Below are 16,229 nucleotides of genomic sequence, written 5' to 3'. Positions count from 1 at the left end.
GGAGAGTTGCAGTCTCCTCAATACTCCGGGTTCAGGGGGGCGGTGTTTGATGAGGTAGTTACCAATTCTGTGCCTAGGAGAGGACACAGTTTGATCAGACTGAGGATTGGTAGAGTGTAGTTGACTTACCTTGTAGGCCAACTAGGATTAAGTCCCACCTATGGGCCGTACAATCCTGTCATGAGGGGTTAAATCATGACATACAGTTTTCCAGAAGAAAATCTCAGTTATGTATATGTATATAGATTTACAGAATTTTCAGTAGATATAGTATGATATTAGAAATATGAAAAGTAGAAAACTCAGATGATACAGTTATACTTTAAACTATGATAAATGTGAGTTATACTTTATATTGATTTACCAGGTTATACAGTTTTAGATATTTTCATTATAGTATTTATGCAACTCGGTCACCACACACTAGTAATAGCATATTTCCACTTATTGAGCGTTGTCTCATCCCAGCGATTTAACATTTTTCAGGTGAACTAGCTAGGCGAGCAGATCAGGCTCGCAAATAGAGAGATCTTTTAGTTTGCCCTGTTTATAGGGTAAGTGTGTTGAGGGAATTACATTTTTGAGTAGATGATACTGGGGTGATGTGTAATTATATATACATTATATATTGTTTGAAAACACTGAATTCTGGTATTGTAAATATGGATGTATGACTTTTTGTTTTTCGCTGTATAGGTGTGTTGGTTTTTGTACAGGGATACCTTAGTACCATTTGGGCATGAGATGTTATAACAGGTAATATAAAGGTATCATAATAATTTATATTGTTATATAAAAAAATGGTGTAATTTTTGGGTTGTTATAGTTTGGTATCAGAGCCTAGGTTGCTAGGTTTTGTAGACTCAAAAGTACAACAAAAAACAATACCAAAATATAGCAATAGAGTTCGGAGAAAGATAGAACAGGATAACAGTGAGTTAATGTTGGGAAATTAGGATGAGAATTTAGGGTTCTGTTCTGCGATTTGGAGGTAAAGTTTCAGGGTAGTGTTTGTGATTTTCCTTGGGTGACAATTCTAGGAAAACCATAGTAAACTATCGACGATTTCTATTTCTATATGGTAGGGTCAGATCCTAAATTAGTGATAAGAGGTAAGGGGTATTTTAGTTAGTATAGTCTTGTAAGGTTCGGATTCTCAGAATAATTTGGTAATATTGCAAGATGGACCTAGGAGGTAGTAGTGCTCACGCTAGTGGCGATGACGGAGCAGGGCCTTCTAGTGTGGGGGGCAGGGATTCAGATGCTATGTTACACAGTCTGGCTCAGCAGGTCATGGCTGAGATTTCTCGGAGCTCCAAGGAACAAGGAGGTCCATCTACAGCTCAGGGGTGTACAATAGAAAAATTTACGAAGATGAACCCACTAGCATTTTCAGGAGCGGCTGATCCTGCAGTTGTGGAGAATTGGATGCAAGAGATAGAGAAGATTTTGATGGTACTTCACTGTACAGATGAGCAAAGGGTACTCTATGCTAGTATATGCTGACGGGGGAGGCTGAGAGATGATGGACGACCACTAGATTACTGGAGGAATAGAGATCAATTCTAGTGTCGATGACCTGGGTCCGATTCAGGGACATATTCTTTGACAGATACTATCCTGCCTCAGTTAGAGAGGCTAGAGTACAAGAGTTTCTGAACTTATCCCAGGGATCGATGACAGTCCAACAGTACGCGGAAAAGTTTATCGGGTTGTTGCGTTTCTGCCCTTATATTGTTCCAGATGAAGTTAAAAAGGCCAGGATGTTTGAGAGGAATCTGAAGCGGGATATTTATAGGCAGGTGGCATTACTAAGGATACGAGATTTTTCAGAGCTGGTTGACAGGGCCATAATAGCAAAGGAGGGTTTGCCGAAGGATATTGAGATACAAAGCCATAAGAAGAGGGCCGCACCTTCGAGTTTTCAGGCGGGCTCTAGCCGAGGCCCTTGGCGAGGGGATAGATTTGGTGTGGGTGAAAGGCAAACAGTAAAGCACAATGGATTTCAGGGTGGGCAGTCTTATCCGACTTGCCCCAGATGTGGACGTAAACATCCAGGTGAGTGCCGGTTAGGGGAGAATCTCTACTATCGTTATGGGAGGCCTGGCCATATGGCTCAATCATGTCAGGAATCGCCAGCCCAGGCATCAGCTCCTAGACCATTTTGAGATGGTTATTAGGCACCCCGTGGAGGCCAGCAGAGGAACATTGCACTAGTAAGGGTCTATGCAATGACGCCGGGTGACGCCAAGGCAGCTGGAGACATAGTTACAGGTACCTTTACCACTTTTTCATAAAAATTTGTTACTTTGTTTGATACGGGTGCCATCCATCTTTTATTTCTTCGGGGTATGCTAAATTGACTGGTTATAAGGCACAGTTGTTAGATGTCGAGTTGGCTGTAGCTACACCGACTGGGTCAGTGGTGAGGTGTAGGAAGGTACTTAGGGATTTTCGAGTGGCCATTTAGGGAAAAGTACTACTAGCTGATCTTGTGATATTAGATATGTAGGGGTTTGATGTAATATTAGGTATGGATTGGTTGGCAACTCATCATGCCAATATTGATTGTCATTTGAAAGAGGTGATTTTTAGACCCCCAGGTGAGCAAGAATACAGATTTATTAGGTCACGTGTGTGTGCCTCACCACAGCTAGTGTCAGCTATTCAGGTGAGGAGATTGCTACAGGGTGGTTGCCAGGGGTATGTTGCCTACATAAAGGAATTTCTAAAAGAAGAATTAAAACGGGCTAATATTTTAGTAGTAAAAGAATTCCAAATGTTTTTCCAAAAGAATTGTATGACTTACCACCAAACCAAGAGATTGAATTTACCGTGAATCTACTACCAGGGTTGGCACTAGTATCTAAAACAACTTACCAAATGGCTTCAGCTGAGTTAAAGGAGCTGAAAGATTAGTTACAACAGTTACTGGATAAAGGATTTATCAGGCCCAGTGTGTCGCCCTAGGGAGCACCAGTTCTTTTCGTGAAGAAGAAAGATGGGACCATGAGGTTGTGCATAGATTATAGGGAGACAAACAAATTGACAATCAAGAATAGATATCCTCTTCCCAAGATTGACGACTTATTTGATCAGCTCCAGGGGACCCAGGTCTATTCTAAAATTGACCTGTAGTCTGGTTGTCATCAAGTGAAAGTTTGACCAGAGGATATTTCAAAAACAACATTCCGAACCAAATATGGGCATTACGAATTTTTGCTGATGCCATTTAGGTTGACTAATGCACCAGTAGTATTTATGGATTTAATGAATCGGGTGTTCCATCAGTGCTTGGATCAGTTTGTTGTGATTTTCATTGATGATATACTGGTCTACTTGAGAAGTTTTGAGGAGCACGAGCATCATCTGAGGCTGGTGTTGCAGACATTGAGAGAAAGAAAGTTGTACAAAAAATTCAAGAAATGTGAATTCTGGTTAAGGCAGGTTACTTTCCTCGGCGTGTGATCTCCGAGGATGGTATATCGGTTGACCCGAGTAAGATAGAGGTAGTGATGAGTTGGGTAAGGCCAGGAAATGTCCAGGAGATAAAAAGTTTTCTGGATTTGGCAGGCTACTACTGATGCTTCGTAGATGGTTTCTCCAGATTATCGGGTTCACTAACACGATTCATGAGGAAAAATGTGAAGTTTGATTGGATCGATGATTATGAGTAGAGCTTCCAGGAGTTAAAGCGGCGGTTGGTTTCAGAACTGGTACTAGCTATTCTATCAGGGGAAGATGGATTCATGATATACAATGATGCATCCTTGAAGGGACTTGGATGTGTATTGATGCAGCACGGTAGAGTTATTGCATATGCTTCTAGGCAGCTTAAAAAATATGAGAAGAACTATCCTATGCATAATTTGGAATTAGCTGCAGTGGTTTATGGCATTATTTATATAGTGGAAATGTGAAATCTTCACGGACCACAAGAGCTTAAAGTATTTCTTTACCCAAAAAGAGCTGAATATGAGGCAAAGAAGGTGGTTGGAACTCATTAAAGATTATGATTGCACTATTAGTTACAACCCAGGGAAAGCGAATGTGGTAGTAGATGCTCTGAGCAGAAAATCAGGGGGACCACCACTGGTAGCTATGGAGGTTCAGCATCCAATCTTGATGGATCTGGAGAGACTTGGTGTAGAGTTGGTAGAAAATAATCCTCAGGCATTTATTGTCAGCCTAGTTGTGCAGCCTACGCTATATGAAAAGATTAAGGCTGCTTAGGGAAATGACGCAGAATTAGCAGAGGCAATAGTCAGTGTACATGATGGTCAAGGAGAGGATTTCATCATATTAGATGACAGAGCCTTGTGGTTTTGTACCAGACTATGTGTTCCTACAGATGCCGAGATTAGAAGAACAATATTGGAGGAGGCTCACAAATCCTTATACACCGTACATCCAGGTAGTGCTAAAATGTATCGGAATCTATGGGAATCCTTTTGGTGGAGCGGCATGAAGAAGGATATCGCTGAATTTTTAAAGTAGTGTTTGACATGCTAGCAGATAAAGGCTGAGCACCAGACACCCGCAGGGCAGTTGCAGCCACTTTTCATTCCAGTGTGGAAATGATCACATCTCTATGGATTTTGAAACTGAGCAACCACCAGTGCGACAAAGGTTGAATGCTATTTGGGTGATCGTTGATCGTCTGACGAAAATCACTTACTTCATCCCTATTAAAGTTAACTATTCCATGGATAGACTGGCAGAAATATATGTTCAGGAAATAGTTCACGCCCATGGTGTGCCGGTGTCTATAGTCTCAAACTGAGATCCCTGGTTTACTTCTCGATTTTGGAAAAGCTTTCAGGAGGCTGTGGGAACACAATTAGCATTCAGCTTTGCTTTTCACCCTCAGTCAGATGGTTAGACTAAGAGGATGATCCAGATATTAGAAGATATGCTTCGTGCATGCGTGTTGGATTTTGGGGATAGCTGGACCCAATTTATGCCGTTGGTTGAGTTTGCTTATAGTAACAGTTATCAGGCCAGTATCAGCATGCCACCTTATGAGGCACTTTATGGTAGGAGGTGTCGTTCTCCTTTTTTCTAGGATGAAGTAGGTGAGAGGCGAGTTTTGGGTCCGAAAATGGTGCAGCAGGTGTATGATGAAATTCGACTAATTAAAGAAAGAATCAACACAGCTCAAAGTCGGCAGAAGAGCTACGCAGAGACTCGCCGCCGGGAGTTAGAATTTGATGTGGGGGATCAAGTATTCTTGAGGGTAGCTCCTCTGAGAGGGGTTATGAGGTTTGGGAAAAAGGGCAAGTTGAGCCCTAGATATATTGACCTTTTTGAGATACTTGAGAGAGTGAGGTCAGTTGCCTACATGCTATCTCTGCCACCAGTTTTACCTAGAATACATGACGTATTTCATGTTGCCGCATTAAGGAAATACGTCTCAGACCCGTCCCATATACATTTATACAAAAATAAAGCTTAGAGATTCACTAACATATAAGGAAGCACTAGTACAGATCTTAGACCGAAAGACACATGAATTGTAAACCAAGGAAATTTAGCTGGTGAAAGTTTTGTGGAGAAACCATGATATAAAAGAAGCTTCATGGGAGCTTGAGGAAGAAATTAGACAGAAGTACCCACACTTATTTAATGAATTGTAGTATTAGGCAGTGTTGTTTAAATAAGGACAAAGCTTGTTTAGTGTAGAGTGATACTTATGAAACCTAGGGTGTAGTCCCAAGAGGGGGGGTGAATTAGGTTATTTAAAATTTTTCTTTTGAGTCCCTTTTTGAAATCTTAACCTTTTACAATTCCTTTTAAAGACTTCTTATTTTGTTGTTGATTAGGTAATCCACACGAAAAACTTATGTATTCTATTCAATCCACATCCACAACATAAACAACCAAATAATCAATTATTCAAACCAATCAAACACAATACAAGTAATCAATTAATGTATGTTTTGCATTATTCAGCTTAATTATTAGCAGCCATGTATATGAATGTGCAAGTCCTGTAGTTGGCCTTTGAACTAAAAATTAAAATAACATCCAATCACTCTTTTCAATAACTTAGATTTTAAATAAACCCTTAGTTAAAAGAATTTAGGAATTGATTAACCAATGTACTCCCTTTTGGTTTCCGCAATCAATGATGATCAACCCAATCAATTTTAATCTTAGGTTTATTTAATATCCAAGATTGTTTGTAAGATTAACACATCCCTGCAGTTTATATTATTGCTGGAATTTAAAGAGAATAAGGGAAGAGAGTGACATGATGTTTTTACAAGGTTCGGCTTACCTCAACCTACGTCCTCGCCTTAGGTCAACCACCTAAGGATTCCACTATACTTTGTTCCTTTTGGGTGGAACAAAAAACCTTTACAATAACCAACCTATTTTTTTTTTCAGGAAGAGAAACCTCACCAAGCAACAACCTATGCTTCGTGCAACGATCCAACTATACCTTGAACCGTCAAAGATCTAGTAGAAAGGAACAGATATCTGCGTACAACAACACTCTCAAACAAAGAGCAAATTGTACAAGTTAAATCACTAATCATACTTCAAAACCAAAACTAAATAGAAAATATGAAACTCAAGATTTAGAAGTCACCAATGGTTCTTTCTTATCGATATAGAAATTTTAGTTGCAAATTAGAACCAAAGATTTTTAATCAACGAACAATTTCGTAGAGTTTTCCCTTAATAAGAGTGTGAGCAAGTATGAGCTTTAAAAGAGTTTTAGCGTAGAAATCGTGTATTGCTTGAGCGTTTATTTTCATTGAGCAAGAAAGGTATTTATAAACTTCTTAAACAAAAGTTTCCTCATTTAACAAGTTGACATGGAGTATTTAGGTAGCTTTTTAAAAGATATTAAATCATATAATTAATTGTGAAAAACTTCCCGTATAGTTTGAAATTCAAAATCTTCGTAGAGTCAGTCGGCTGACTCACTCAACTAGGTCATTTTTGTATTAGTCAGTCGGCTGGACAGGTGGCTGAGACCAATCTATCTCTCAAAAAATTAATTCTAATAAATTGTCAGTCGGCTGACTCAACTATGTTCAAAATAGTCAGTCAGATAGACAAACTAGAGAGTCAATCGGTTGACCAGTCCTCTTTTTCATTTTTGATTTTTAAACTCTAGTTCATTTTGAAAAGCTTAAGTACCACTCTTTCAAAATTATTTTCAAGGGTTTTAAAAGAAATGGTTTCTAAGTCTTCTTATTCTAAAGAGCTTCACATATCTAAGTAGTAATGAATTCGAAGTACTTACAAACATTCTTCTAAGCATGATCTCCTTAATCACTAGGTCTTGCAGCCTCTTGAGGTTCAATCTTTACTTTAAGTCCTACCAAGCCTTTAAGCTCTTCATGTGTCTTTTATTTCTTCAATATTTTGAGAAACTTTCATTTGATTGTCTTTGATTTACAGCTTGCTTTGCCGATTAACCATGAGTGTCCTTCGGCTTGGTTTGGAAATAAAACCACTCAACAACACATGTTAAAACATCCTTCATTTTGTTATCATCAAAACAAGATTGAAAAGCTCATTTAGGCCAACAACTTATATGTTTGTGTTTTAGATTATAGGATAGGTAATGTTTTGGTTTTGGGAGAATTTTCTTTTATGGGTATATTTGTAATCTCCTAGGACCTTGAATGTAACCATGGTATTCCTCCACCACAAGTGAGGGTAATTAATAAAATAAGTAGCCTATTTTCTTTAATGGATGTTGTTCAGTACAGATAGTAAATTTTGAGGGCGAAATTTTATAAGGAATGGAGAATGTAAAGACCTAGAGAATATATAGTAATTAAAAAATAAAAAAGAAGAAGGAAAGGAAAATTTCAAAGAGGATTCATAGGGTCTCGTCAACGAATACAGGAATTTCATCGACGAGTATTCTTCTAGGGATCGTCGACGAGGACACATGTCTCGTCGACGAGAATTTACCAAGAGGGGGTTTTGCAAAGCCTGAAGTTCATCGACGAGGGATTCGTGTTTGGTGACGAACTTCCTTCATGGACTCATCAACCAATCCAAGTCTATAAGTAGGCCTAAATCAGATTTTTCAGCAAAAAGTCGCACAGGAAACTCTCTCTCTCAAAATCGACCCTCTCCACTTCTCTCTACGATTTCAGCTTTGTTTTTCGTCGGTTCGACGATCAGAAATCATCACGTTACTCCTGGGAAGATTCTCTTCAAGTCTGCTGGAGTAAATCGTTGGTTAAGCCAACTTAGATACCATCCCAAAATTTAGGTAAGTTGAATAATTGGGTATTTTAAGTTGTATCAAACTTATTTGAGTTTAGATTTTAAGTTATATGGGAATATACTGAAGTTTTGTGAAGTAAAATTTGAGTATTATATTTTCAGGAATAGGGTGTTTCGAGACCCTGCAGATATGGGTTTGAGACCCCAGTGAGTATTTTTAGAAGCCTAGGTAAATTATAATTCAGAAATTTATGAGTATGTAGGCTTGAGGAAATCTAGTTGATTTATTGGAAATATGCATGTGTATTATTTCATGATTTTGGGGAATAGTCGTCATGAGGATTAAGTTGGAGGCAAGCCTCTTAGTTAGTTAGGTAAGGGAAATATGCTATGCTAGGAATTTTAGCAAGTTTAATAGAAAATTATGTATATATATTAGTTTATTGTTCAGTTTTTCCAAAATATGAGTTGTATTATTTGTGTGGCCTGAGTAGATGTTTGCTTGATACATAATCTACGTAGTTTTTCATAATATCATGATTTACAATATATATATATAGACAAATATATTTACCAGACAGATTTTTATCAGACAAAGATTACAAATATTTTACAGACCAATATTTTACAGTAATTACAGAATGCCATGTTTTCCAAAACCATAACACTCAGAAATTACAAATTATTCAATCAAATATTACAGTCAGACATACATTTATTTTATTCTGATATTACAATATTTACAGATAAGATTTATAGTGTTATGGTTATTTTGGAAACATGATAAAAACAATAGGGTATTTATAGTAATAGTATATACAGTATCAAATCCCTGAATGAATTATTTAAGACAGATTTAGTCAGCAGAGCACGGTACCGTTGCTATTTTCATATCAGAGTGCAACCACATATCTCAGATAGTATATGGATTCCATCAACCGAGCCTAGAGAGGTGTAGTCTCCCCAGTACTCTGGGTTGAGGGGGGCCAATTTGACGAGGTAGTTACTAGTTCGGTGCCTAGAAAAGGACGCAGTTTGGCCAAGCTAAGGATTGGTAGAGTACAGTGGACTTACCTGGTAGGCCAACCAGGATTAAGTCCTACCTACGGGCCGCACAACCCTATCACGAGGGATTAAATCATGACATACAGTTTTTCAAGGGAAAAATCTCAGTTATGTATATGTATACAAATTTACAGAATTTTCAGTAGATATAATATGATATTAGAAGTTTGAAAAATAGAAAACTCAGATGATACAGTTATACTTTAAACTATGATAAATGTGAGTTATACTTTATATTGATTTACCAGCTTATACAATTTCAGATATTGTCATCATAGTATTTATGCAACTCAGTCGCCACACACTAGTAATAGCATATTTTCACTTACTGAGCGTTGTCTCATCCTAGTGATTTAACATTTTTCAGGTGAACCAGTTAGGCTCGCAGATAGAGAGATCTTTTATTTTGCCCTGTTTATAGGGTAAGTGTGTTCAGGGGATTACATTTTTGAGTAGATGATACTAGGGTGATGTGTAATTATATATACATATATATGGTTTGGAAACACTGAATTCTGGTATTATAAATATGGATGTATGACTTTTTTGTTTTCCGCTACATAGGTGTATTGGTTTTTGTACAGGGATACCTCAGTGCCATTTGGGCATGATATGTTATAGCAGGTAATATAAAGGTATCAGAATAATTTATATTGTTATAGAAAAAAATGGTGTAATTTTTGGGTTGTTACACTGCCTACGTCCCCGCCCCAGCTTGCAAGCCCGAGGATTTCGCTAATGCTTACTTAAAGGGTGGAGCAGCATTAGAGACAATACCAGGTCAAATTATCTAGGCTGACCTCAACCTTTACAATCAATCCTTATGGGTTAGATCAACACCCCCTCAAGCCACGCTTGGAATACAAAAGATAATCAATACAATTTTGTGTACAATTTCAAATGCTTCTACATAAGCAGATATGTACTACAATTCAGCACAGTAAACAATGCACTCACATATGATAGAGAATTAATGCTCAAGTGAGATTTGTTCTAAACAGTGTATCTACTCATGACAAGATATGTATCGAAGTATACGTGTGAGTGAGTAAGGTCCTTGATTCTAGAATATGTATTCACAATGTAAGCAATCACAGAATCTAAATAACCTTAAACAAATACCTCAATAATATTTTTCAGCAATAAAATTAGGAGATAGTCAAGATTAGCATCTCAAAAATATTTTGCAATAAGCACAAAATCTAGCCTTTGAATCTTACAACAAAGATGTAAAGATCCTCAAGTTGAAAAGAGTTATCCCCAAATAATATTTATCAATGAAATAATCTAGGATCAACTCAAGCTAACTCTCTAAAAAAAAAAAATCAGCAGTTATGAATGAGTGAGTATACTAGCTTTAAGATAATGTATGAAGCACACAACAAGTGAAAATCAAACTCCCTCTAACTTGCAATCAGTTTGCAAGAAAGGAGTAAGCAAATAATACTCTCTAGTTTTGAAAAGATTTTTCAAGCAAGAATCTATGAGAGTATGAAATATAGGCTTGAAAATATGAAGTATATGCAATGGGAGTTTAAGAAAAATCAAAGAGAATTTTCGCTAATCTATTTGCTAATCTCTACTTAATCTTCCCAAATGAAGTAGTATATATAGACATTCATAAAAATATAATCATTGGGGGACATAGGTGGAATTTTAGAAAAGATTATTGAAGGTTAATTAAAATTAACCTCATTTAACTTGCGGTAAAAATATCCAACCCGAGAGTTTTCGGTCGACTGTATTTTAAGTTTAGTCGGCTATATTAATTAGTACAATCGACTAAGGCACTTTTGAACTAAAGATATAGTCGACTAAATTAAGGCGATTTTGAACCCTTTTGAGGTTCGGTCGACTAAGGCAAAGTTCGGTTGGCTACTTATCAGGTTCAGTCGACTAAGTCAAAAGAGAACTGAACATTCGGTCGATTAAACCGTTGGGGGATCAGTCACATCAAGGTTTGGTCGACTGAGAAAGATACGTTCAAAAATGTTCGGTCAACTAAGCCTTAGTGAAACTGTTGACCCCTAAATGGTTCAATCGACTGAGCTAAATATAACTAGCTAGGTTTGGTTGACCGAGACCCTTTCAAAATTAAAGGTTGGTCCAATTTTTTGCTTAAATTTCACCCCATACTTGCGTAGATATGAGTTGTGAGTTTAAAGGTATTTTCTAAGTGATGTCAAAGGACCTAATAATCTATCTATGGTCTAAGCTTTTAATTTAAGCCCAAAAATTTGGCGTTGGTTGACCGAAGTCAGGTTTGGTTCCCTATGGTCAGTCTATGGCTTTTTGAGCATTTAAACCCTATCATGCATACAGATGCATTATTACAGACCATATTAAATATTACAAACCCAATAAAATGAGTGCAACACAATACAACTTGAAACAAAAATCTTCATTCTCTTCTCCTTCGCAATATCATGGAATGCGCCGAATGGTGTGCACATTTAGTGCTTTTCGGCTTCCATTTCTCATCTATCATCGGTGCTTAGAAAAATGAACATGTTCATACACTTAGCACACAGATGAGATACTGTGGTTTGTCATAATCAAAACAAGGATCAGACTCAAAAAGTCAACAATGATCTTTAAAGTTTCTTTTTCAGCAAGCATTTGTCCCCTATTCTTATTAGACATATCTTAAAGGGAAAGTTTCTTATGGCAAGAAGACTTCAAGACTAAAATATATCTTATCTCTTGCTAGTATGCTTAATTTCATGACATGTGCTATTAGGACTGTTATACAAATTTTTGTGTCATGAAGTTTATATATATTAAATTATTTTTTAAAAAATGCATAGCATGAATGGGTCATTGATCATATATGTAAAAATGCATGCTAAATAGTTAGACCGATCTTATGATCAAACCTACACTTGCTACCATATGTCGTATGTTTTAAATTCAAATCTTTTACGGGTCTTATATAATGTTTAAATTGAAATGGTTTGAAGATATCTCTGGTCTGGCCATGTTTATAATGTCATTTTTTTTTATCTTAAATGACCAGCTATACTATTTTGTGTGCAAAATGTCAAATCTTTTTAAACAGTTATAAAACTATTTGCTATGCCCAATTTTTAAATCAAATAGTTTTTAAACTATTTACTTTTTTTTAACAAGCTATAAATTTTTATGCTTAGTTGTTGAGTTAAAAAAGGGGGAGTTCTCTTAACCTAAGTTTGCTTTAAATGATCAAATTGTTCTTTAGCTTAACCCTTTTGCTGATGCCAAAATGGGAGAATTTTTTGAGCAAAATGATAAATGACTTTATCCAAAAAAAGGAAAATTTTTTATAGGGAAATATTTTTAATGAGTTAAATATCTAAGTTGCGAGCAACTGTGCTTCACTGTGAAAACTAAATGCATGATTATGTGAAATGTCTTTTTTCTTAAAAATGCTTGAGTTATACTATCTATTTTCAAGTTATACATATTGTTGACCCTATGGGTCATATTCCGATTTTGATAATGACAAATAGTCAAGTATTTGATGGCTTTCAAGTTTGTGTGTAGGTTCTTATTAGCAAGTTCATATTTGATGGCATGTGAAAGCTTGAAGCCTAGAGACCCTGAAGATTCATTGATGTTGTAATTTATATTATCATTCAATTTGGGTCTGTAATAGTAATTAGGTGAAAAATGTTTGTAATATTTAATGCATATCATACATGTAGGAACTACAAAGTTCAAAGACCTTAGAACGACTCTAGGTCCCCACACAAAATCATGACTTTAGAAAGACTTTAGGGATCACCCTTCAAGTGACCAAAGGTTGACCGACACCAGATTTTTTTGGTGTCCTAAAGAAGACCTAGAATGACCCTATGACACTCATACATGCAAATATGTATATATATATATATATATATATATATATATATATATATATATATATATATATATATATATATGTGGCTAAATGGAATGAGTGATTACATAAGTGAAAAGAACCAAAATGCACTTAAGTTGCATGTTCGGTCGATCGTACTGCTTAAGTACAAATTCCCTCGGTCAACCGAACTGGTGTCGGGTCAACAGTTTGACCATGGCCCGGTCGACCGAACTTGCCCAGTTCATTTTCACCCGATCGACCGAACTCCCTAGAAGTCAACACTTTGACTATCTAATCGACCGTGCCAAAATTGCATGCCAACCACCTGGTCGATTGAGTTCCCACATATGAGAACTCAATGGTTTGGTCGACCGAACTTATAGTTCATTTTATTCCCGGTTGACCGAACCACGCTAATTAGGAAAATCGCCCTGAAACCTCCATGTCCGGTCGACTGAACTTGTAGTTCATTTTATGCTCAGTTGACCGAACTTAGCACAACTCGCTCAATCGAACTTCCTTCGGTTAACCGGTGCTCTCGGGTTGCCCCAATATTTTTACCGTGGTTAAAATATTTAAACGGGGTTAATTAGGGTTAAAATGGTTAAAAATAATATTAATAATACCCTACATGTCCTAACGGCTATAATTTTTCCTATCTCTATATATAGGTCCTCATTTGCAAAAATTAAGGCAAGATTAGAGAGTTTGATTAAGAAGCATTTTCTCTAAATTTTTGAGTGCCCTTTCTTCATACACATCCCATATACTCATTCTTGTATCATTCCTTTGTCAAATCTTTTTAAGTGAGTATATCTTGAGAGATCCTACAAAGCTATAACTCTAATTACATTTGTTGATATTTGATTTTCATTTTGAGAGTTAAGCAAAGATTTTTTCCACTGATTTAATTCGATAAATCTTTGTGTGGGAAAAATCTTATAGCTAAGTGGGTCTTTGCATTATTATTGCAAGACTCATTTGGGCTTATATTTTTTTGTGCAAAAATATTTTACAAATTTAATTTTTGAATATCTCCTTGTGCTTGAATATTGAGAAAATATTGTTTTGAGATATTTAGAATACTCTTGGCAGACATCTTTGAAACCCTAGACTTATGATTGACATATATTGATATATAGTTTCAAAGATAGTTCTAGTATACACTCTTGTGCTTATTTGAGAACACATATTGTAGTGAGTGTAGATTGCACACATTCACATCACTAAGCTTATAGTTCCTATTGTGTTGATGTGCATTGTTTAGTGACTGTGCGTATTGGTACAAATCTTCTTGTTGGAGAAGCACTGAAATTGTACACGAAATTTTTATTACACATCTGTTGTATTTCCAGGCGTGGCCTGAGGGGGCTTGATCTAGTTCGGAAAGATCAGGTTGGGGTCAGCCCTGTGAATTTGACCTAGGGTCTTCTCTGTCGCACAAGGAGAATTTGTAAAGGTTAAGGTCAGCACTGTGCTAATTGACCTGGTTGTAACCGGTGCCACTCCACCTGTTAAGTGAGCCTTTAGTGGAATCCTCGGGCTTGTAAGCTAGAGGCGGGGACGTAGGCATAGTTGGCCGAACCCCAATAACATATCTTGTGTGCACTATTTATCTTTCTGCAATTTACATTTCTGCACATGTATGTTATAGTTGGTGAGTGCTGCGCATGATTTTAATTTCCGCATGTTATATTTATATGCGCATAATACACTGCAGTTAGATTAGCTAAACCTAAGAATAAATTTTAAAATTCCAATTCACCCTCCTCTTGGGAATACACCAAAACAAACACATATTGTTAGGGGGAGCCTTTTCAGGCTGAACTCATTTTGCTCATGTGTGTTTGTCATAATCAGAAAGGGGGAGATTGTTGACTTTTTGAGTGCGATCCCATTTTGATTATAACAAACCACTCGTATCATATGTGTGTACTTAGCATGTGAATAAGTTTATATTTCAACACACACATAAGGGGATTGAAAATGGAAGCCAATGATGGACTTCAAGCTTATGCACTTGGCGTATTCCATGGAAAAATGAAGAGCAAAAGAAGAAGAAGAAGAAGACATATATTTTAATTTGTAAATGCATTTAAGTTCTGGACTGTAATAATGCATGACTTGCATAATATGATTGAAAGCTCAGATAACCATAGACTGACCATAGGGGACCATCACTATCATCAAAAACCTTTTTCATAAAAATTAAAATCATATAAAGGTTTTTGGAATAACTTTAGGGTCAAAATTAGGCTAAAACTCTTTTTTTTTAGCAAGAGCTTAGTCGACCGGCCCCTGACAGCTTTATTTGGCTAAATCGACTGACTATGCCTAAAGGCCAAAATTGTATTTTAACTAAGCTCAGCCGACCGGCCATCTCAAAGCATAAAAGCACCCGTCGACCAACGCTGGTTATAGGCCTAAAATCCAAAGCCCAGCCGATTGAGACATATGCTTTAACAATGCTCAATCGACCAGAGCTGTTCATTCAACCGAGCGGCTCTTGTAGACAGTCGATCGAACTAACAAAGGGTTCGGAATCACCTTTGGCCAGCCGATTGATGCCTTCAACAGTCGATCGACCAACATAAAAAAATTGAATTTTGGCTTAGGTCAGCCGACCGACGAAGTCGTCAATCGACCGACCCTCTCGGGTTGCCCAATTTTTCAATGCTAAAACATGTTTAATTTTTAATTAAACAAATTTGAAATACCCTTCGTATCCCCAAATGGTAATATTTTTAGAAAATTTATAAATACCCCTTCATTACTCATTTTTTTAACTAATGCTAATATTGTAAATCTTCCCAAATATTCTGTGCTTAAAGTTTTACTCTCTTTCTCTTTTTCTCTTTGAAAAATCTCTGTGAAAGGGAGCATTGATTATTTCTCACTTTCTTATTTAGAAAATTCATTGCTCTAAAAGATAGTTGAAGAAACATTCTAGTGGACATAGTTCAGAGCATTTGAAAGCACTTACTTTCTCTTAAGTTTTATTTTGAAAATCATTCTTTGAGAGTAAGTATATAGTTTCTCTCACATATTTTTCTTGATAAATATTTTTGGGAAAACTTCATATAGCTTGTGGATCTTTGTGCACATCTATTGCAAGATCCAAAGG

The sequence above is a fragment of the Malania oleifera genome, chromosome 3 (assembly GCF_029873635.1).
Source record: "Malania oleifera isolate guangnan ecotype guangnan chromosome 3, ASM2987363v1, whole genome shotgun sequence".
Lineage (NCBI taxonomy): Eukaryota > Viridiplantae > Streptophyta > Magnoliopsida > Santalales > Ximeniaceae > Malania > Malania oleifera.
This window is presented reverse-complemented; position numbering follows the sequence as displayed.